The 25080-nt window shown below is 35.1% G+C and overlaps 1 pseudogene; it reads left to right on the plus strand.

Moving 5' to 3' along the window:
- The first annotated feature begins 19129 nt into the window (after window positions 1-19129).
- On the plus strand, window positions 19130-24114 carry LOC120182342 (annotated as a pseudogene).
- Window positions 24115-25080: the final 966 nt, after the last annotated feature.

Below are 25080 nucleotides of genomic sequence, written 5' to 3' on the forward strand. Positions count from 1 at the left end.
ATAAAAACTACGAGCAATGAGCTGTTTGGTAACTATAACGATGGACGCGGGAAAGGCCCACAATCCATGGTCTTGTTTGGACCAACAAAAAATATCAAAGGCTTGGTATTTTGCACTTGTTGGATTTGCCTAGTCAAAAATCAAAGGTAGAACTCTATAAATAGTCCCTGTATTTTACTTGGGTTAAACCATTATACTTTAATTACTCGCTTTGAAATTTTCAGTTTAATCGTTAATGCCCACGTTCCGCCTCTGCATGCAACCAATTAGACGTTGATACATTATATCTCATTGACATTCAATTAATTATTTTTTTATTATTAAAAAAAGGAGTTTCAATTAATAAATAAACGTAAATAACACAATTTGATTTCACAATCATCGAATGATTAGATTTACGTCGAAGCGTGAAAAATGGATTAGTTAAAAGAATTTTAAAGAATATGAATTTAGCTGAATAAGATTAGTCAACAAATAATGATGAGAAGAATGAGTTGGAAAAAAATAAAATATATAAAAGTCGTTTGTGTCATTCTTTTAAAGGGAGATAATGGGCAGAATCGGAATACATGATTTGATGAAAAAAGATAAATCATAGTATTTATGTAAAAAGAATATAGTTGGAGGGCTTATTGCTGAATTAAGCAAAAGGAATATGTAAGTAGGAATTGGGCCTTCTTTAGAGCTTAAAACATCAGAGAAATAGGACCAAAGGCTATTTTAAGGGAGCATCTAATTTGTTCTGAACAACTTCACTGATTAGTATTGTAGGTAATATCCATGAAGCTCTTGATTTGAAGTATTAAGTGGAGCAATCATTGTTGTCTAGGTACGATGGAACTCTTTAAATGCAGAGTAAAAGCATGCTCCTCTTTGATTTCTGTGATCAACAACTATCCCACTGTTTTGAAAGCTCTATTTCGATACCAGGATAATGTATATTTAGGGTTTAACTATATAAAAAAATATTGAATAGACTCCCACGAGAGATTTAACTTGAATACATATACAAAATTCGAAGTTGGATGTCAATACTTTAAATTTCAATTAAGACCGGATTTACATTTAAGATTGTACTTAAAAGAGTTATGTTACTTAAAAGTATTAAATAATGTTGTATTCAGAGGACACACTGAGCTTTAAAGCTTACTCTTTTAATTTTTGTATTTTCAAATCCTTTTGGTCTATAAGGTTTTTGACTGGTACTTGGATCAGGATCGATTGATAGCACATTTCTTAGATATCGTATGAACATTTTCGGACTTTAAACTTCTATGCATATTTCTATCAGACTTGTTTATTTTTGGTGTATTTCGTATAATGGATTATTTTGTTATTATGGATTTCGAACTTGGTTTTGTCATGCATTCTTTTATATAAATTTGGTTTTATCATTGAAATATACAAATTTTCTATCACTGCATGTTATATAAAAAATTGTTTTAAAGTATTTTATTTGTCAACGAACTCATAAAATCTTGTTTTTGTGAACTTATAGTGTATCTCCGAAATTCGATCCTATCATCTAGATTGGATTTAGGAAGTTATATATAATAAAATTTTCAGGTAAAACTAAAAAAAAAATCGAATCACTAAACTGTAATAAAAATATTACAATAAAACTGTCGAAGTGTTAGAGTGAAATATTTTAATTAATAAAAAAATATAATATTTTATTATTAGAATTCCAAACAGAGAATAGGTGAGAGCTCTTAACCATATGTATTATTGATGAGAATCTAAAATAGGCGTCAACGTCTTTAAATAATCAACATGGTTTTCAGAACCGGACCGGTTAGCGAACTGGTTATGTTACCGATTCACTGGTTCAACCGGTTCGACCGGTCGGAAGAACCGGACGACGTCATAATTATTTAAAAAATTAAATAAAAATACTAAAAGTATTTAATAAAAAATAATTTTTTATATCACAAGTCATATTCAAAGCAAGTCATAACATATATAACTTAAAAACCATAAAATCAAGTGAAACAAAATGATTCAAATTAACTACAACATAATATTTAAGGTAAAACATATTAAATAATACATATAATTATATAACTATAATTAAAAAATAAATTTGGGGTTAAAAAAATCATAACAAAATTATATAACTATAATTATATAACTATTTTTTCACTTCAAATAAGCTCGAATTTTAGACTTCAATCGAGCTTCTAATTTTTTTTTGAGTTCAAGCCTTTTTGAGTTCAAGTTTCAATATTATATTTCGAGTTTGAGTTGAACTTGATAATTTTTAGCTTGTGAGTTTGAGTTGAGTTGAGCTTACTTTTAAAGTTTTCAAGTTCGAGTTGAGCTCAGCAATACTCGAGTTCGACTTGGCTCGTTTAACAAACGACGTTGTTTGGTTTAATTTTTTTTTAAAAACAAAAATCCCTGTTTTTTCTAGTTTTTTCCGGTTTTCAGCTGGTCTGGTTCGAACGATTCAGCGATTCTGACCGGTTCACTAATAACGGTTCAACCGGTTTAGATTGAACCGGACTAAGCAACGGTTCCCGGTTGAACCGGCCGGTCTGGTTTTCAAAACAGAGTAATCAAGTAGAAAAACATAGAGGTTTGGGTGTATATACACTTTTGAAAAATAAATAAACATATGACGTATAAACTTTTATTTAATTTTTAAAGACTTTTATTAATCATGAATCAGAATTTTAAATTTTATAAATAGATAAATAAATTATATATACATCAAATAATAACCCTAAATAAATTTGAAAGATGAAAAGAAAATTGCTCCAATTTTCGGGGAAGAGAAAAGGAATCAAAGTCATCTGAGCTGAGCTAAATTTGACTAGAAACTAAAGACTTTAATTGACATTAACAAAATTGTATCACATTCTAAAGTCGTGTTCACGTCTGAATTCAAGAGAATGAAGCTAAGAGAATACTAAGATGTGTTTGAATGAAATGAAATCGATCAATAAAGTGAGATTAAACAAGCCGAAACGAACACAATAGTAAGCTAACCTTTAAGATTGAATCACGAATACCATTACTGCAAGGAACAGAATCCTCAGGAGCTGAAGAAGCAAAAAGTTGACAAAAACAGACAAAACTTATAAATCCCCTTCCACTGTAGATCTGAGATTGAATACAATCATTCATACAAAGAACAGAGTTTTGGGTTGACAACAAAAGCCAAAACTAAAAAACCTTTTTCACTGTAGATCTGAGGAATATCTTTCTCATCAACAATTGAGTCAATAAACCTTCAATGTTAATGGAATATATATATATATAAGCAGCTAAGAGTTGAGATGATAGAGAAAAACGAGAGTAGTGTTTCTAAGAGAAAGAAAGGAGAGGATGTGATTGAAAAGAAAACAAAAATGTGGAGAGTGGCTCAAGATGCCATGTGCGATTGGACAATTCCTCTTCGTTCTTGGCTTTTTTTCCTTAATTTTTCGACGTTATGTTCAAAGTTTCTGGGGAAGAAATTATGATAAGTAATATTTACAGTGTAGTATCGGCGGATTGATTCTCTCTTCTTCTCTCGCGCGGAAAAGAAAAATAAATTAACTAAAATCAGAAAATAAGTAACTTGGAGAGACGGACAGAGACAGCAAGAGTTTTTTATGTGTTCACATTCTAAAGGATTTTAGTTTCTTGCTCCTGATGGACGTGTCTATATCTCTCGTCATGTGAAGTTTGATGAATGTTCTTTCATTTTGCAGCTTCATCTTCACAGTCCTCAAGTTCTACACCTGGCCAGAAGTTTCCTGCGTTAGATGTGGTCATGCATTCACATTGTTTACGTGTGCCTAGGGCTTCCTCACGTGTTCATGCTTCTCATGTGTTCTCACCTGCTAATGCTAGTCCTCCTGCTATTTCTGTTGTTCCTTCTGATTCAGTTTTACCATCTGATGAAGACACATTTGTTGTTCCTTCTCAAGTATATGTACATGTACATATTGGTTCTGCATCTAATATGGGGTCTTGCAATGAGTCTCGGGTGCTTGAACAGCCGAGTGCTACTTCACCCTCCACTTCAAAGTCATATGTTGTGGTAAATATTCACCCTTTGTGCACTTGCAGTAAGGCTGGCATTTTCAAGCCTAAAGTATTTCTTAGTAGTATGGATGACTTGGTACCTGATACTGTTTATGAGGCTTTTTGGTCTAATAAGTGGACTGTAGTTGTTCATGATGAGCTTGTTGCTCTCCAGAAGAATGGCATCTGGACTTTGGTTAAACTTCAAGAGGGAAGGAATGATGTAGGGTGTAAGTGGCTTTTCAAGCTTAAGAAAAATGCAGATGACATTGTGTAGAGGTATAAAGCTTGCCTGGTTGCTAAGGGCTATTCTCAGGTTCTCGGTAAAGATTTTCAAGAAACTTATAGTCTTGTGGTTTGGTTTTCCATAGTCAATGTTGTGTTGTCCTTGGCTTTCTCGAAGAAATGGGCACTTCGATAGTTGATGTGAATAACTCATTTCTCAATAGCAGGTTATGTGACACCCGAGTTTGAAGTATCTACCTCTGATAGTACTCAACTAGTTTGTAAGCTTCACAAAGCTTTTTATGACCTAAGCGCCAAGCAATTGGCATACTAGGCTTCGTGACAGTTTACTTGCGTTACGGTTTTGAGAATCCAAAGCAGATTGCTCTCTTTTTGTTGCTACTCAGGCTGGAGTTCGTACATTTATTCTCGTGTATGTTGATGATATCATCTTAACAGGAGAGTCTTTGAGTCATATTGAGTATGTCATTTGTGAACTCAACAAGTAGTTCTCTCTTAAGGATCTTGGTGACTTGTCGTATTTTTTTGGCATCGAGGTTAAACAGTGTGCAGACTCTCTTATGTTGAGTCAGAAGAATTTTATGTTGTATTTGCTAGAAAAAACAAAAATGGCTCAAGTCACACCAATTACTTCTCCTATGGTTGTGTCTACTAAGCAGTCTAATGATGAAGGCAACTCTTTAGTTGATGTACATGAGTTTCGTAGCATTGTTGGTTCACTATTGTATGTGTGTCATACTTGACCTGATATAACTCTCAGTGTGAGCAAGGTTGCACAATAGATGCAAGCCCCTCGTGAGTCTCATCTTCTCGCAGTTAAGAGAATTCTTCGATACTTGGCAGGCACGTTGAATTATGGCTTGGCCTTTAATTCTGCTGGTTCTGACCTTCAAGTTTATTGTATTTGCTGATGCAGACTGGGGTGGTGATATGGATGATAGACGATCGATGTCTGGTCATTGTGTTTTTGTTGGAAATTGTTTAGTTTCCTGGTCATCCAGGAAACAAAAGACTGTTTCACGATCAACCATGGAAGTTGAGTATAAAAGTATTGTTGATTTTGTTGCACAAGTAACGTGGATCAGTGCTTTACTTGCAGATCTTGGTGAAGTTTAGGTCACACCGCCTACCATATGGTGTGACAATTCTGGTGCTATTGCAATGAGCGCCAATCCAGCCTATCATGCTCAGTCCAAGCATATTGATCTAGATGTGCATTTTGCTCACGAGAAAGTTGTTGCTAAGCAATTGCAGGTCCGATATGTGCCAGTATTTCATCAGATTGCATATGGTTTTACCAAACCCTTGGCACGAGGTGTTTTTGAGATTTTTCGCGAATGAGTGAATGTTCAACTTGTTGAAAACAAAGAAAAGTAGAGGAAATGTCGAATATAGCGACATTGAGTGATAGTTATACTTGTACACATGTCAAAAGCTTATTGTTTTAAGTGGTTAGGCTTGTATAAAGTTGTTAGGATTGTTAGACGATTAAGTAGCTGCTTAAGCTGCATGGTCTTTACAATGCTATATATAGAGCACATTTGCTTCATTGTAAAGCCATCTTGATTGTCAATTTGAATAAAGTTCTTTAGTCTTTCATTACTTATTTGTCAATAATCCTTAATACACTTATTAGTTTAATCATAAACAAATTGTTGATGAATGTGATACACTCCCCCTTTCTTCCACTTGTTATGAATATATGAAAACTGATGTATCTTATGGTATGGTTTTAAATATTATTATCAGGGATAACAGATGATTATATATGCACTAGAAAACTATATATGTTGTTGCCCATTTTACTATGCTATAATTAACTTTGAGCTCATCCATGTGCGCCCTCCATTGCAATTATCCACTTTAATATAAAGCTTGTTTTAAACATGCCCATTTATAGATAACAATGGTATTTTTTTGACTTTTTTTCAATTTTGATTCAAATTTTCTCAAAAAAAATCAATAATTTAGATTTGAAATAACTAAAACAAATAATTATAACTCAAAATGATTTAACAAAAAAAATTGTCTCGATTGAGTTTATTTCAATTAATATTTAATAAAATATAGGAAAAGACGTGGGATCGAATATGGTTTAACGTTTAATATGTTATAAGTGTGGTGTGAAGAGATCCAAATATTAGAAATATGATAAAAGTTATTAACATAATTAATGATCCACTTTGGATGGTTCAACATACCTTATTTAAAATTTGTTTTACAAATCAAATAATTTGAGATTGAATTTAATTATTTGACAAGATTAAGACATTAATGTTTCGTTACCCTGTTTTCTGATTATATAATACGAAAGAGAAGAAGAAATATATTTTAAATGGGTAGTCCTTTTAATATACCGAGGTAAATGTTATGCATGGATTACGCTCGTTTTGCTACGTGGCTCCTAGTTAGTGGAAACTCTATCACTTATATATTAAAATTAAAATGTTGATTGGGCAGTAAAAAAACAGATGGACATGTTTCATTGGGCCTTGTTCAACTCCCGAGGTTCATAGAATTTAAAAACGATTTCTTTTGTCGTCACAAACTCCTGGACAGGAGCAGGTGAGCTTAAGGAATAAACATAGCGTTGTATAATTTTCAAATTAGGGAAGGTTTGTTTGGTTGTAATTGGTGTTTTGGAAATTGAATTCTAGAAAATAAATTATTGAAATTTGAATTTTGGAAAACGTTTTTCATAAAATGTTTTTTAATAAAATAAATTATATTTTTTTGAAAAATATCTAGAAAACATTTTACAATGTTTGTAAAATGTTGTTTAAATTTTTTTTTCACTAGATGAATTTTTAAAAATTATTTATTACAAATATTAAATACAATAAATAATATTATTTATCATAAAACTTAATATTTTTAAAATATTAAAATAATTTATTTATTATTAATTATTATTTTTATAATTTTATTAATAAAAAAATTAATATTGGTATATTTTATGAAAATAAAAATATAATATTATCTTAAAAATATAATATTATATTATTAGAAATATTAATAAATATATTTTAAATATTTTAATAATTAATATTTTGATTAAAATGATATTAAAATATTTTATTAATATTAAATTCATAAAATAAAATTATTTTGAGTATTTATTTTTTAAAGTGAAAAGTTCGGAAAATAACTTACAGAAAATCAGACCGTAAGTCATTTTCCAGAAAACACAAAGGAAATTCTGTTGACCAGGAAAATGTTTTAAGTTGACCAACCAGTTTTTCTCCAACCAACCACTAGAAAACATTTTCCGAAAAACGAATTACGTGAAACAAACACGAGATTTCGGAGAAAACCAATTCCATAATTAATTTTCTCCCTAACAAACAGACACTTAATTAGGTTTACAGCCATACTTACAAGGCAATTGAGTGGGCTGCTTCATTTAATGCACTTGGGCCTTTTCTGAGTTGCTTTCCTCATAACAAAGCCCAATTGTATTTATGCAGGCGGATGAGTCTTGCTACTACCTATGTCAGCCTTGTCCTAAACTCCACCAAACAAAAACAAAGCTATTTTCTTTGCCCCCCTTTTTCTTCTCTTTTTCTCTAATTATCACAACAATTCAAATTAGCTTTACATCTTTCCAACAGAGTTCATGATTTAAAATATTGGAGTTTTATAAACATCATATTAACATAAACATCACATTTGATATTTCAATCAGTTGTCAATTTCAACAATAACATATGACATAAATTAACGAGTAAAATTAATAATTTATTAAATCAGCTAATCACATACAAGAACTAGTTTAGTCCCCACACAGATCATTTGGGGAAATTCATGACTTTTATATAAATGTTTTTCTTTTATACAAATTGTAGACACCTATTTTCGTCTCATTTTTTTTATATATACATATATATGTATATAATATATAGTTTTGAAAACATATTTGAAACATTTATATATTATATAGTTTTTAAAACACTTTGAAAATAAATATAATTTTTAAAACGTTTTTGAAAATATATATTATATGGTTTTAAAAACATTTTTAAAATAAATATAATTTTTAAAAAGAAACATTTTGAAAACATATATATATTATTATATAGTTTTGAAATCATTTTGAAAACTTATAATATATAGTTTTAAAAAATATTTTTGAAAACTATATAATTTTGAAAACGTTTTAGAAAAATATATAATATATAATTTTAAAATACTTTTGAAAATATATATTATATAGTTTGTAGAAAATATTTTATATTATTATCATTATCGTTGTTATTTATTTTTATTTATTTATTTTTATTTTACTTTCATTTTAATTGTCCAGGTCCATTTTGGGGTCCAAGTTGGGCCTGATCCAGCCCAGAGCATAGATTAGGGTTCCAACGTCTGTCACAACGCCGCAACTGGGGATTGGGGTTTGAAAAACCCTAAGATATCATTTGGGTCAACACAGGGTGCAACGGCGCCGCACAGAGGTAACCGAACGGTCAAGAGGCGAAACGGCCGGCCGAAAATCCCGGGACTGAACCATCCCGGGATGACCGGCCACAATAGTAACAACCCCTTTTTTTTGGGGACTCATAACAACCGGTGGGGGTTATAAAAGCCGGTGAGGCCATGCAACAGGGGGAACCCCGAGCGTCAAGTATCACCGAGAACGAACCAACAGTACACTGCCAGAAAACCAAACACAATAGAAACCGAGCAAACTGAACAACAACAGTAGATCATCGAAAGAACCCGAGAGAAAACAGTACCAACAACACCAAACACAGTCGAAACAGAACAGCGAGAGTCCATCACAACAACGACGGTACACACAAGATCATCGAAAAACAGTAAACCGATGTGTCATATTGAACCACAAACTCATATCAAATAACCAAAAACCATCAAGCCAACATCACAAACAACAAAAAACAACAGTGAACCACAAACCATTCAAAGCCAAACACACCGGGAGCCGAAGAGTCATCGTTGGTGAGGTAATAACCGAAACTAAAAACGTAGATCTACGTTTTTGGGGGCCGTTCTGTGGGATTTTGTTTACGGATTAGCATTGAGGAGGTAGAGGAGGTTATTTGGAGAGGTTTGGGTTTTTCCGGCCGCCGGCGGTGGCGGCCGACGCGGTGGGTGGCCACCGGAGTGGTGGCCGGATTTTGGCCGTTTTCTGGGAGAGTTGAGAGCATTCTCTCAGCTGAGGGAGAAAGGATTTGAAAATGAAATGAAATGAGGTGTTTTAGCTTATTTATATACCAAGGACCATCCTGCAAATACAAGATTCTTAAATCCCTTCCGTAGTCCCTGATACTTTGAGTCGCAATTCATTTTGGTCACTACCTGTAAAGTTGCCTCCGAATTTCCAATTTAATCAATTTAGTCCATGCTTATATTTTTTATATTTCGTGAATTGGCACCTAACTTTTTCTTTTCTCTTTTGCAGTTCATTTTAATACCAATCTAGTCCATTAATTTCAATTTGTCTCAATTTGATCCTCTAAGTCGATACTTTATTTTATTCTTTTTTTTATGTTTTTTGATTTATCTAACATTTGTCTATTATTATATTTTCTAACATTTTTGACTTTTTTAGAAGAACTCCAACCAATCAAAGGTAAGTAATGTGAATCGGGTTTTTAAATTTAAATTTAAACTTTTTAATTCTTGCAATTAAGACAACCAATAAATTAATTGGTACCGAAAGGGCGGTTCAAGGGTGCTAATCCTTCCTTGACCGTAACCGACTCCCGAACCCGACACGCGTCTGGTACAACGCAGATCAAGTAAGAAATAAGGTGTCCGATCAACCCATTTTTAAAAAATAAATAAATAAATAAATAAATGATCGGTGGCGACTCCAAATCATTTTTCCTAAGTCGAAGCCCAATTCCGGGGCCCAACCGAAAGACGATTCCGACAGCTTGGCGACTCTGCTGGGGACAGGTAAGTGAGTCAGGCCAGAATTAATTTTCGGTTGTCTTTTTATACGAAAATTGTAAATTTTAATTTTAATTTATTTATTCGATTCCATTTATTTACTTTTGATTTTATTTTTGAGTAAATAGTTGTACTAACCGTTTTCTAATGATTTCAGCCCTTAAAGATTTTTTTTATCTAAGGCTCTAAACCCGAGCTATGAACCCTATTTAAGTGGGGGTGAAAGCGACGCCTTCGTGTGAATTTATTCTCCGTATGAGCCTAGCAAGTAACCTTCAGGATTCATATACCTTATGCCTTCGTGTGAATTTATTCTCCGTATGGGCATAAGGGAATGTTTCCTCTCGAGTTTAACTTAGTCCACACAAGCCTGTGATGGGTTTAGGACTAAGGGTCTGGCAAGCCCAAGGGGGCACCAGCAAGGAGAACTCGGGTACCATTTTTTAGCACCTAAACCGGGAGACCATGGAGAATTAGAGCCCACCCCAAAACCTCATTCCAAACCCTAGGCTGCTTTGTTTTCTGCTTTAGTTTTTGTTCAAAGCATGCGAACTAGACAAATATGCGGTTAGGATTTGTTTGAAATTAGCATGCGGGATAGAGATCATGTCCGGGTAGGAATAATAAGCATGTGGGGTAGATATCATGTGGGGTAAGACTTTTCATTTTTATCATTTTTTTTTATCATCATTATCTCACTAACTTTTTTTTTTCCTCCTTTCATTTTTATTCTTTGGCATTTCTTTTATCATTCGCATCAACTAAACGAGGTATTGATCCACCAAAAATGTGTTTGTTAAACGTAAATAATCTGCATTAATGGACAAAGGGGTTATAATACAAAGAGATAAAAAGCTCAGAAGTCCAACCGTGATCAAAGAATACTCAGAGGCAAAAGTTGCAGGGGCAAGACGAGGAAATGGTTACTGACCCGGAGAGTCCTTTCGAAAATTACGAGAACAAGATGGTGAAACCCTAGCTAAGCAGGAGACCATTATTGATTAATTCCAAGAACAGGTCGACAAACTTCGGATTGAGGGCTCCAATGGCACTTTCGTTTGGAACGAGCTCGGCATAGAGCGAAGGCCGGAGATGCAGTCATTCGAGACCTTTTTTTGGGGCAAGCAACTCGTTACCCACACAAGTTTAGCCAAAGGAACTGGAATGGTTCGACAAGATATTCAACCGGTGAAAAAGCGGAAGACGAATCAATTTGTCAGAAGCTGTACAGGATTTGTACCATCAAAAAGAGTTTTTTGTCTCTTCAGACGTAACACTTTTGTCACCAATAAGGGTTATTCAGAATAACAGGCACATTTTTTGGATCAATGTCTCGGACATTTCATGCATCATATATTTAGACATTTTGCATTTCTTATTTTCTTTGCATTTTGTTATTTTCTTTGCATTCACATTAACTAACATAAACATGTCTCATCAAACGGAACAAATACTGGATACACCGCCTCAAGCATTGGACACACCCCATCCACATAACACTCGTTTGAAGAAGAAGAGGATGGAAGCCAGAATTACACAAATCGAGGAGAATATGTTAAAACTACAGAAGGAGCTAGAAGACAAGATAAACCAGAACAGTCGAAATACTCTGGAAACAATCACAAAGAACCAAGAGTCCTTGGTTGATCAGATCGTTGCCAAGTTAGTTGGCCTACAACAGACCAGTGCGCCCGGGGCAGGTTCACCGGAAGGGGTAACTATACAACCTACCCCGCAAGTGGTTATCTCACCTGAAATCCTACCAGAACTTCGAGGGGACTCATCTGCTGCAAAAACAAAGCCCTTGTCCTCTGTATTTAACCCTAGGAACAATCCGGGTTATTTCCATGTACCGGATTTGGACGAAGAGGAAAAAGCGAGGAAGATGGAGGAAAAAATCAAACAATTGGAGGACCAAATGAATATAGTCAAAGGAGACCGTGACTACCATGAAATCGATGCAACGGAACTTAGTCTAGTCCCGGACTTGGTTCTTCCCCCGAAATTTAAGTCCCCGGAGTTCGAGAAGTTTGACGGGAACAGTTGCCCATCTGCTCACATCACTATGTTCTGCCGAAAGATGACAGGATATGGAGGAAACGACCAACTCCTGATCCACTGTTTTCAGGATAGTCTGTCGGGCTCAGCCATTCGGTGGTACAACCAGCTCAGCCGATCAAATATCAAGACCTGGAAGGACCTGGCCAAGTCATTTCTGGAACAATACAAGCATAACAATGACATAAGGCCAGATCGAGTTATGCTATAAAACATGGAAAAGAAGCATAACGAGAGTTTCAGGCAGTACGCACAAAAATGGAGGGACTTGGCTGTGCAAGTTCATCCACCGTTAGATGAAAAGGAAACCCGAAAACTTTTCGTGCAGACCCTGAAGGCTCCATACTTCAGGCACCTGGTGGCGATCACATCAGGAAGCTTTTCAGACTTGGTTATGGCCGGAGAAATGATTGAGTCGACCGTAAAGCAAGGCAAGATTAAGGATGGGGAATCCAGTAAGAAGCCTCCTATGAGGGAGAGGGATGGAGAGGTTAACAACATCAAACACTTCAGCAAAGTTGTTACAATCTCCAGCCCAAAATCGACTGCAGCTGTACCGTCAGGTACTTCTAAACAAGATTCCAAGAGGGAAAGAGAACATTTCGACCCTATTCCCATGACCTACGAAGAGCTTTACCAACAACTTCTTGACACCCATGTAGTGTCACCATATCCAGTAGAACCCATGAAGCCCCCATACCCCAAGTGGTATGATGAGAATGCGTATTGTGAATATCACGGCGGTGTCCCAGGGCACACAATTGAGAACTGTTACGCATTCAAAAGAGTCGTACAGAAGATGCGAAACTAGAACTGGATCGACTTCAATAACTTGGGGGCATCCAAGTGAGGAAGATCATTTTACTTGAGGCATTCTGTTTGAACTTGTTTTCCCCCCACTTTTTCAAGTTTTTGTAAAAACATTTGAATAAATTTATGCTACTTTAAATATTGTAAGCAATGAATCACATTTGCAAACTCGTAATTCTTTAAATATCATCTGAATTAAGAAACTCTGTAAATGATTCAAAGTTACAGATCTTTGACGAAGTAACATGATTTAAAAACAAGCACTTTGACCTTACCCAGAATATACACTCAAACACCATACCCTACTCTTGCAATTAACCAATATAACCTTTTCCTTTCATAAGGTGCGGACAACATGGGGCATCATGTACATATGACAATTACTATACTTTTTGTTTAAGACGTTCAATGACGATGAGAATCTTTACAAAATGAAAGAGTCGAGTAGGTGAATCCGGTTTAGGTCAGTTGCTTGAAAATTGAACTCTAAAGATGAAATTTTTGACTTTCAACAAACACCTAGGCTATAACAGGTTCTTCTTGACAATCTTAAAACTGAGCTATTCCACTAAGGCAATTGGTTACAGAGGAAACTCGAAAGCCCTGGCTTTATGAATAGATTGTATTCAAACCATGACATTGCTCGGACACTTGGTAATTCGGTGTTTGCTCCACTGCTCTTGTCAGGCTGAAGACTCTGTGATGAGATGAACCCTTCAGTTAACTTGATAAGAGTGATTATAATATTAAGTTGTCTCTCTAAAGCAATTGGTTAAATGCCCCGGCTTTATGGATTCAGCTAGCCATATAATGACAAGTTAAATCAAATTTATCTAAGCAAGAAATTTTCGGTAAAATGGACTAAGGGAGTTAAGGAACACCTGTTATAGTCAACTACACACGAGCACTCAAGAATTTCATTTTTAGACCGATATTTTTTGCACTGCCTTGGTTAGAGGAGCTTGCAAAGCTTGAACAAATGGAAGATTTCAGAGGATCGAAATAAAAGGTCTAGTAATTGATTAAGTTAGTTGCATCATTTTGTCCGCGCCTAATTGAAATGCCAAAGCATGGTTCGATATTTCAAAAAATGACATTTTTTTACCAAAACCTTAGAAAGGAGGCCAAACTAAAGCCAACTCATCCATTTGAACATTTGTCAAAGAGCTGTAACTCTGAAAACGTTAAAAGAGCTATTGATTCCTTTGATATTCTTTGAACTCACGTTTATAATTTGATTCAATTACGAATAATATTTTACAGCATTTTTATCATTTTCTCTCCTGAAACAAGAAAAATGAGAAAAACATTTTCAAACAGAACAATCTCGGATATGAAATTCTGTAAAGCCCAAGCTCGAGAAGCAAATGGGGCACGATCGATTCCATGGACCAGATTGGCAGACAAAGCACGAGACTCCATCCAAGAAATAACACATAATTTATTCATGTTGCATGCATCTTAGACATACTTAGGTGCATCACATCCATCATTTTAGCATGCATAATTTTGCAGCTTTCAGAGTCAAGCTTCGACTTCAGGATGAAGGCTACTCGACTTGCAAGCACCTTTAAAGAACGATGGTGTAACTCAGCAGCAAGAAGCTACACCTCAACCGACTTTACATATCTATAGATCTCAGAACCAATTTCAGATGGGTTCGAGAACCAATTCAGATCAAATTCAGTTCAGCTCAACTCAACAATGAGCAACATGTTTCCAGTTTATATCTTCAAGCCAGATTTCAATTCCACAACGGAAGATATTTGGTTGTCAGAATTCATCAACGGGCTTTCCCATAAAATGGGAGTCATCCAAAGATTGTCTTACTTGGTTCTCGCTCAGAGGAACCACCTGAAGAATCATGACCGGCTTCGACCCGTTAAGGGAAGCCATTTTTTTAAACAAACTATTTGCAGCATAACTTAAGTCTAGAAGGGCTATCTGCCGAAGACCCCTGAGTTCGATTACACTCAGCTTCGAGGGCACATCATTTACAGCATAACTCAAGGCTAGAAGGGTTATCTGTGACCAAAAGACCTTTGAGTTCGACTACGATCAGTTCAACGGCACATCATTTGCAGTATAGCTTAAGTCGAGAAGGGCTATCTGCCAAAGACCCCCGAGTTTGATTACACTCAGCTTCGAGGACACATCATTTGCAGCATAACTTAAGTCGAGAAGGGTTATCTGCCAACCAAAGACCTTCGAGTTCGACTACGCTCAGCTCCAAGGCATATCATTTGCAGCACAACTTAAGTCTACAAGGGTTGTCTGCCAACAAAAGACCTTTGAGTTCGACTACGATCAGCTCAACGGCACATCATTTGCAGCATAGCTTAAGTCGAGAAGGGCTATCTGCCAAAGACCCCCGAGTTCGATTACACTCAACTTCGAGGTCATATCATTTACAACATAGCTCAAGGCAATAAGGGCTATTTTTCAATAAATTTGTCAAGTTCAACTCTATTCAGCTCGACGATACCTCAATCACACTACTGTTCGGCTGCAATCAAGGTTTTTAAGTCGAGAAGAAGACCTGGGTTAACCGTGCCTTAGTGACAAGAAACTATTTTCCGACAGCATAGCTTAAATCGAGAAAAGCTATCTGTCAATGAATACCTTTCGAGTTCGATGTCATTCAGCTCAAAGGTCTATCAACCACATGGTGGAGTCAAAGAACTACTTTCTAGTCGAATTTTTAAACCAAAGTCTTTAAATCGAGAAGAAGACCGAAGTTAATTGCAATTTGGCAACGAGAAACCACATTCCAATTTCAAATTCCGAACTACGACTTTTCATTTCAAGATGGACTCGACTTCGCTACGAATGAGCCATTCATAACCCCATTCGACATGGAGTTATTCTATTCAATCTTCAACTCCACCGGACGAAAATTTATGTCTTTTTGTCTTTGTCCTATTTTTCGTTCCACGAAAAAGGACAAAGAGGGGCAGCTGTAGACACCTATTTTCGTCTCATTTTTTTTTATATATACATATATATGTATATAATATATAGTTTTGAAAACATATTTGAAACATTTATATATTATATAGTTTTTAAAACACTTTGAAAATAAATATAATTTTTAAAACGTTTTTGAAAATATATATTATATGGTTTTAAAAACATTTTTAAAATAAATATAATTTTTAAAAAGAAACATTTTGAAAACATATATATATTATATAGTTTTGAAATCATTTTGAAAACTTATAATATATAGTTTTAAAAAATATTTTTGAAAACTATATAATTTTGAAAACGTTTTAGAAAAATATATAATATATAATTTTAAAATACTTTTGAAAATATATATTTATATAGTTTGTAGAAAATATTTTATATTATTATCATTATCGTTGTTATTTATTTATTTTTATTTTACTTTCATTTTAATTGTCCAGGTCCATTTTGGGGTCCAAGTGAGCCAAGTTGGGGCTGATCTAGCCCAGAGCACAGATTAGGGTTCCAACGTCTGTCACAGCGCCGCAATTGGGGATTGGGGTTTGAAAAACCCTAAGATATCATTTGGGTCAACACAGGGTGCAACGGCGCCGCACAGAGGTAACCGAACGATCAAGAGGCGAAACGGCCGGCCGAAAATCCCAGGACTGACCCATCCCGGGATGATCGGCCACAATAGTAACAACCCCATTTTTTTCGGGACTCATAACAACCGGTGGGGGTTATAAAAGCCGGTGAGGCCATGCAACAGGGGGAACCCCGAGCATCAAGTATCGCCGAGAACGAACCAACAGTACACCGCCAGAAAACCAAACACAACAGAAACCGAGCAAACTGAACAACAACAGTAGATCATCGAAAGAACCCGAGAGAAAACAGTACCAACAACACCAAACACAGTCGAAACAGAACAGCGAGAGTCCATCACAAAAACGACGGTACACACAAGATCATCGAAAAACAGTAAACTGATGTGTCATATTAAACCACAAACTCATATCAAATAACCAAAAACCATCAAGCCAACATCACAAACAACAAAAAACAACAGTGAACCACAAACCATTCAAAGCCAAACATACCGGGAGCCGATGAGTCATCGTTGGTGAGGTAATAACCGAAACTAAAAACGTAGATCTACGTTTTTGGGGGCCGTTCTGTGGGATTTTGTTTACGGATTAGCGTTGAGGAGGTAGAGGAGGTTATTTGGAGAGGTTTGGGTTTTTCCGGCCGCCGGCGGTGGCGGCCGACGCGGTGGGTGGCCACTGGAGTGGTGGCCGGATTTTGGCCGTTTTCTGGGAGAGTTGAGAGCATTCTCTCAGTTGAGGGAGAAAGGATTTGAAAATGAAATGAAATGAGGTGTTTTAGCTTATTTATATACCAAGGACCATCCTGCAAATACAAGATTCTTAAATCCCTTCCGTAGTCCCTGATACTTTGAGTCGCAATTCATTTTGGTCACTACCTGTAAAGTTGCCTCCGAATTTCCAATTTAATCAATTTAGTCCATGCTTATATTTTTTATATTTCGTGAATTGGCACCTAACTTTTTCTTTTCTCTTTTGCAGTTCATTTTAATACCAATCTAGTCCATTAATTTCAATTTGTCTCAATTTGATCCTCTAAGTCGATACTTTATTTTATTATTTTTTTTTATGTTTTTTGATTTATCTAACATTTGTCTATTATTATATTTTCTAACATTTTTGACTTTTTTAGAAGAACTCCAACCAATCAAAGGTAAGTAATGTGAATCGGGTTTTTAAATTTAAATTTAAACTTTTTAATTCTTGCAATTAAGACAACCGATAAATTAATTGGTACCGAAAGGGCGGTTCAAGGGTGCTAATCCTTCCTTGACCGTAACCGACTCCCGAACCCGACACGCGTCTGGTACAACGCAGATCAAGTAAGAAATAAGGTGTCCGATCAACCCATTTTTTTTAAAAAATAAATAAATAAATAAATGATCGGTAGCGACTCCAAATCATTTTTCCTAAGTCGAAGCCCAATTCCGGGGCCCAACCGAAAGACGGTTCCGACACAAATGTTAAGCATGTCTTTGTCTCAATCACATAATAATAGTAAAGATTTAGATAATTTTTTTTTACCATATTTTCCAATAATTCATTCTTATTTTGAGTCCTTATGCGAGAATTAAGGTTAGTAAACACATATTTTATTTATTTATGAATAGTTTAGGACAATTACAGCGTAGTATATGTTCATAATTTATGAACTAGTATCTTAAGGAGAATAATATTTTCCTTTATCACTTAGACCGTATAATAAAAAATTACCAGTAGGAATAAAAGATTACCGGAGAATAGGATTACTGAGGATGTTGTATTTTGTGTTTGGTTGGTTTAGCAGAAACGTAAGATTACAGTGTTTGGTTAAAAGAATAAAAGATTATTAGAATATATATTTTATCAAATTGTCTTTATTATGTATTTGTTTTTTAACAAGTGAATTATACTATAATATTACTATAATTAGTTTATATATTTTCTTTAAAAAATTTAAATTCATAAAATTTATATATTTTTTTTTACAAAATTAAAAAGATAAGTAGGTTTAGTGAAAGTGTAATATTTTATTTTAACTCCTGAACTTCATATACAATTTTAATTATAGATTTTTTTTGTAAATCTAAAATAGTTCAAGGATAAATTTATAATTTAACCTTCGTAGAATTTTTATTATTCAACGATAGAATAATGATATTTTTGAAGAAAAAAAATTAAGGGCATCTTAGTCCAAAACGTTGATAATCCAACAATACCTAAAAGAATGAGGTAATCACATTCCGGTAATATACACCAAAAAATTCACTGTTGGTAATAAAAGATTACCGGATAATTAGATTATCGGCCAACCAAACGGGAGAATGAGGATTTCATTCCCTCGGTAATCCCATATGCCGTGAACCAAACGGCCCTAAGTTCTTATCTCAAGTTATATTTGTTTTATCTTAATTCTGATTAAATATATACGTAAATACATGGATAATACTAAAACAATTCCGTAAATTATACTTACTAATATTATTGTTTTTAAATAAAGATAAATTTTTGAAGTGGCATATTATAACGCACAACTTATATTCTAATGCATGAACCTAGAAGCAAAGGCAGATGAAGAAAAACTAAAGAATTATTATGTACGTATTCCTGTTAAATAGGAGAAGGCATTGCCAATTTTGGGTTTCGAGGTTTCCAGAGTAAGAGAGTAATTAATATCAAAAAGAAAATTAAAAAAAAAGTTGATAAAAATTGGTAAAGGAGAGAGAGTGGTGCTAAAAGGAAAAATAAAATATATGAAGAAAAACCCTAGAATCGAGACCCAGAAGCCTGTGTAGATACATGTCGGCGGAATAACGTTCGATCTTAATTGGTTCCTGCAATTAATTTTCACGCTCTTCATTTTCGTATTTGGGGCTCTCCACTTGCTGAAGAACCAGGCGTCTAAATACTTCGAGGTCGACGCCAATTTCGATCGTGACCAAACAATGTCTTCCATTCCCATGGACACCGAGCTATCACCTTGCGAAGTCTGCTCCAACCCCGCCTCCAAGGTGTGCTCTCGTTGCAAATCTGTTCGTTATTGGTACGTTTTCTTATTTTGCTTTCTATAATATTTTATTCTCTTGTCTTGTGTGATCCTCCTACTTGATTGCTTATTGGGGCGGTTATTACTGTTTTTCATCATTGTTTGAGCTGTTTCTTTAGTTTCTCGGGATTATCGAAAAAGTAAAAAATAAAAATGAAGTTTATTTCATTTTTATGTTATTAGTACTCATAAGCGTCCTAGTGATTATTAACTGCTTTTTTCAGAGTTTCTCTAGCTGTTATCTACTGGTAACGTTTCTTGATTCTGCTTTGACTCTAGCTTAAGTGCTTATGATTGAAATTTTGTGGCCTTTCTTTGTCTATTTTAGTTGCATGTTTTCCTTTTCTCACTTCAGTTAGCTTTTTTATTTTTATTTTGAATTCTATGATTTATAGGTTAGAAAGAAGTGGCTTTGCTGTCGATATAACAAGGGTTTCCAGGAATTTTCAATGTGAAGAAATTTTGATTGATTTCTATTTCGTACTGTTGTGCTTAATATACAAATTAGAAGCCCAGCAAGTTCCTTGTTGAAATTTTGATCACTCCATCAGTCAATCGTGCAAACAAATGCCTTAATTGTTGCCATATTGGCATGAGTTAACAAAAAGCCTCTTGTGCCAATAGCTCCTTAACTTTAAAAGCTTTGTGTTTTCTGATTGATATTAGAAAACAAGGATTTACCATCGTTAAAGTTCATTTACGGTTGGTTCACAAATTCTTCTATCATGTAGATGGTTAACTCTTATGTTTGCTTTCCTGTTCAGCTCCCCAGCTTGCCAACAGACACACTGGAAGGTCCATAAGACAAAGTGCAAAGTGAATTCTACACAGACTACAAGCACAAAACCATCTTCAGGAGTTGCCCTGGTTCCTGTTAGTGGAACCTCTAAGATTATCAAGAAACCAAGAAAGGTGAATCTTTTGACCCTTTATAAAACCAATTTAAGTAAATTTGAAACTAATATTCAAAATTTCCAGGCTCTTTTCCCTTATGATGAGTTTGTAAAGATTTTCAACTGGGAGAAACCAGGATTTCCTCCATGTGGACTCTTAAATTGTGGAAACAGGTTCATGTTTACCATGCTTATTAATTCTTTTAGTTGAACCTTTTTTACATATGATAAAACAAGACAAGTTTCTGTTCCTTTCTCTATTTGATTTATCTTTTCTTGTTTGTTTCTGCAGTTGCTTTGCCAATGTAGTTATGCAGTGCCTTGTATCCACTCGACCACTTGTTGCTTACTTGTTGGAGAAAGGCCATCGAAAAGAATGTAAATTGAGAAACTAGATCTACTAGGTTCTCACCTCTAGGTTCTTGAAAAGTATCTGACTTTATTCTTGTTATTTCTGTTTTCCAGGCAGACACAATGATTGGTGCTTTCTGTGCGAATTTCAAACTCACGTCGAAAGATCAATTCAAAGTTTGCATCCATTTTCACCAATTAATATTCTGTCACGGCTGCCTAATATTGGAGGTAATCTTGGTTATGGAAGACAGGAGGATGCGCATGAATTCATGAGGTCTGTATCAAGTGATTGCATTTTCTTTGGACATCTACTTGAAATTAACTTGAGGAAATTCTGGAGTATTAGTTTTTTTTCTTTTGTTTTTCTTTTCATTCATTTTTCAGGTTTGCTATTGACACAATGCAATCAATTTGTCTCGATGAATTCGGTGGAGAAAAAGCTGTTGAGCGCAGCTCTCAAGAGACAACCCTTATTCAGCATATATTTGGTGGTCATCTACAGTCTCAGGTGATGCATATCATTTCAACTTTTCTTTTCTCTTTTGCAATTTAACTTTGGCTATTCACCATTGATAAAGATACAGTGTCTGTGGATCCTATTAGTGAAGAAATGTTCTGAAATTTTTGTGTTCTTCTGTTTTCTTTTTAGTTTAGTTTCCTTCCAAAATGGACTACGGAATACCCTTGTTTTAGTAAATTTAAGAGTATTTCTCCTTAACTAAGTGAGCATTTTCTTGGAAGTCAAATCTCTGAACAATTAAAAGTGATTTCAGTTACCTCCCACTTCTATAAAAAAAACAAAAAAGTGATTTCAGTTGATTAGGCTGTAATGTTTTTATATAAATCACCTTGCTTAGTGTTTTAAAATGCTTGAGTTTGTACTGTAATGTGTAATACTTATCATTGCGTTAAAACCTGTAGGTGATTTGTACCAATTGCAATAAGATTTCAAATCAGTGTGAAAATATGATGGATTTAACTGTTGAAATTCATGGAGATGCTTCGTCATTGGAGGAATGCCTTGACCAGTTTACTGCTAAAGAGTGGCTTGATGGAGAAAATAAGTACAAATGTGATGGGTATGATTGCTTCTCCGTTTGATCTCAAGATGTTATAGCTAACTTTGCATGGTTTTAAACTATACAGCTAGGAACTTTAGCCATATTTTGTGTGTATATTTTGTTCTTTGATGCCTAACTATATTGTTATTCACATTTTGGGATTTAGTGTTAACTATTGTATTTTGATTCTCATTTCAGCTGCAATGACTATGTTAAGGCATGTAAGCGCCTTTTCATACGATGGGCTCCTAACGTTCTAACAATTGCCTTGAAAAGATTTCAGGTCTTACCCTATACCCTCGATGCTTGTTTAATTTGTTTGGTTTGACTTGACAGTGGATGCGTGATCTCTTTTCCTTTTACCGGTAAATTAGTTAATTGAACCTTCGCTTTATTGATGTCTGGAATTACTATTGAAAATCTTTGCAGAGTGGCCAGTTTGGAAAACTCAACAAAAGAGTTAGCTTTCCTGAAACATTAGATTTTACCCCTTACATGAGCGAAGATGGAGGTGATACCAATCTTTACAAACTTTATGCAGTTGTTGTCCATGTGGACATGTTGAATGCATCATTTTTTGGTCATTATATCTGCTATACCAAAGATTTTGCCGGAAACTGGTATAGAATTGATGACTGTAAGGTGATCTCTCTCTCTCTCTCTCTCTCTCTCTCTCTCTGTCATTCTCATTTCCCTTATATTGTGTGTTCTGGCAATTAAAATAATTTCTCTGCGATTCCAAGGCCTCCATTTAAACCCCAGATGTTGATCATCATTAAAACATGGGGTAGACATAATTTTGTACGTCATGTCTATTGCACTTGAATTTCAGTTTTTTAGCCTAACTTGTTTTGCCTCTTTTTCCAGGTTTCAAGGGTTGAACTGGAAGAGGTACTTTCTGAGGGAGCATATATGCTTTTGTATAGCAGGTACCTTTTTCCTTCCTCACGGTCTCTCCAAATACCGGTAGTTGAAAGCCAATTGTCTCTCTTCCCCCCCCCCAACCCCGCCGTTTAAACTTTTATTACTTTTCAGCCGTTCAAATTATTAAAAACAATACCAGTTTGCCATCAAGTAAATCATACAATGTGTATAGGTTCTGCCTCATAAATGTCCAAGATTTGATGTGAATGAACCTGTTGGAGAAAATTCCATTTATTATTAGATTTTAAAGTCTTTATATCCTTCTCTTCAGTAACTGTCACCGAAGATATACGTGGACCCTTTGTTTTGTTATGGATATATTATAGTATACTGAATGGTTAAAGGTCTCTAGATGGAACCAAGTAAAAGATACATATGAATATTCTAGTTTGTCCTTTGTCCATGTTAAGTCTCTTATATTAGTGACATGAGAGGCATCCTATTTTCCTATTCTTGTGCAGGGTATCTCCACGCCCATCATGTCTTAGAACCTCGGGAATGAAAGCTGAAGCAGCACATTGCTCAAAGGAACAAACTGAATGTGTACCTGGAAAAGAGTCCATTAGTTCTCCTAGTTGCCGTGCGTCCCTGTCAATGAACGGTAGTTTGCATTCAGATATTTGTAGACTTGAAGTTGAGTCATCCGCTGGAATGAATACAGATGCTGTTCATGGACATGAGAACGGTGATGTGGCTAAGTCAACATCATCACTTGCTAAGGAATTTTCCTTCAACGGAAATGGTTCATGTTTTCAGATTGATTCAGAAGCTATTAGAATAAACGGTGAAGATAGGGATACGGATAATTCAATAGCTGTGAGAGAAAATGTGGAGAATGATAATATGGACTGGACAAGTAGTCAGCCATGTTCTTCTGATATTCCCAGCTGTGGTAAAGATCCAAGTTCGGATGCTGTGAGTGGGGCAGAAAATACGAAGATGGTTGAAACGAACCAGCAATATTTATCGATTTCAAAAGAAACGGAAACCTACGAGTAAGATTCACAAGTACTAACCAGTTACGAAATGGAAGATTCAGAAGACAGCAATATGGCCAACTCTGAAACAAGTTTATCTGTTGCCGGGGATGGCAGCCTGAAACGTGAATTGTCCATACAGGGTTCAGTAAACGAGGAAGGGAATGGGGAAAAGAAAGCTGAAATAGCAGATGGCAGTTCACAGTAATTGGCTGCATTTTCTAGTGAAAATCATATTCTTTTTCTTCTTTTACTTTATAATTTCATCATCCCACGATCAAAAGAAATGAAGTCGGGGGTTATATATCTAGGGTTTCATTGTTTACAGAAATCTTGAATGCTGTTGTACCAATTTTTAGATGGTTCATAACCATTTTAGGTTGAGTAGGACATAATGGAAGAATTTGGTTAGCATAACAAATTAAGGCAAACCTTTTACATTTTTGTTTTGTTTTTATCTTGGTTACCATTATTTGAGCTGATATCAAAGACAACTAAAATAGGTAGGATATTTTAACGGACCGAGTCTCGTATATAAGCATTAATTGCATGCCGGGAAAAGAAACTCAAAGGAGATAAAGTTTGAAAGCTCGTTGGTTTAGATTAAGGTAACAATAAACCATAATGTGGAATCAATCTTATAATTTGATCCATAGATTAAAATGGAGAAGCAAAACTAGTGGGTGGTTTGGAAAAAGCAGAAAGAGCAAGGGAGTTGCTAATGGTGCTGTGGGTTGGATTGGGACCGACCATAAATAAAAGGTTGATGTTTAGGCTACTGAAAAGTTGGGGCAAGACGATTGAGATTGTTGGTTATTTCAAGTTCAGAATCCCAGTTTTGCACATATCCAGGGCAGGGGGTGGTTGTCAATTACAATGCATTCATTGTAGAATTTGATCTTGAAGTAAATATAGGAGGAGGAGCCTATCTTTGCTGTGTGCCAACTGGATTGGCCAAAGGATCGGTTCTTGATGATCCAGTATTTAATTAAAGCAGAGGTTGGTATCGGCATCGCCTGATAGAAACTGCAGCCAGTATGTAAGAGTTTGTGGCAAACACAGGTTCACAGTACCACAATTTCTCTGAATCAATGATATTTGTAAAGCCGAGGAATCCACTGAATCAATATTGTGAAAAGCTCCGTTTCCAATAGACCACTTGCACTATTATTCCAAATCCACCACCAATATTTACAAAAAGCTTCCCATCCCACATCACGTTAAAACCCTTTTAACGTGACTTTC

Source organism: Hibiscus syriacus, unplaced genomic scaffold (assembly GCF_006381635.1).
Source record: "Hibiscus syriacus cultivar Baekdansim isolate YM2019G1 unplaced genomic scaffold, ASM638163v2 tig00112637_pilon, whole genome shotgun sequence".
Taxonomy (NCBI): domain Eukaryota; kingdom Viridiplantae; phylum Streptophyta; class Magnoliopsida; order Malvales; family Malvaceae; genus Hibiscus; species Hibiscus syriacus.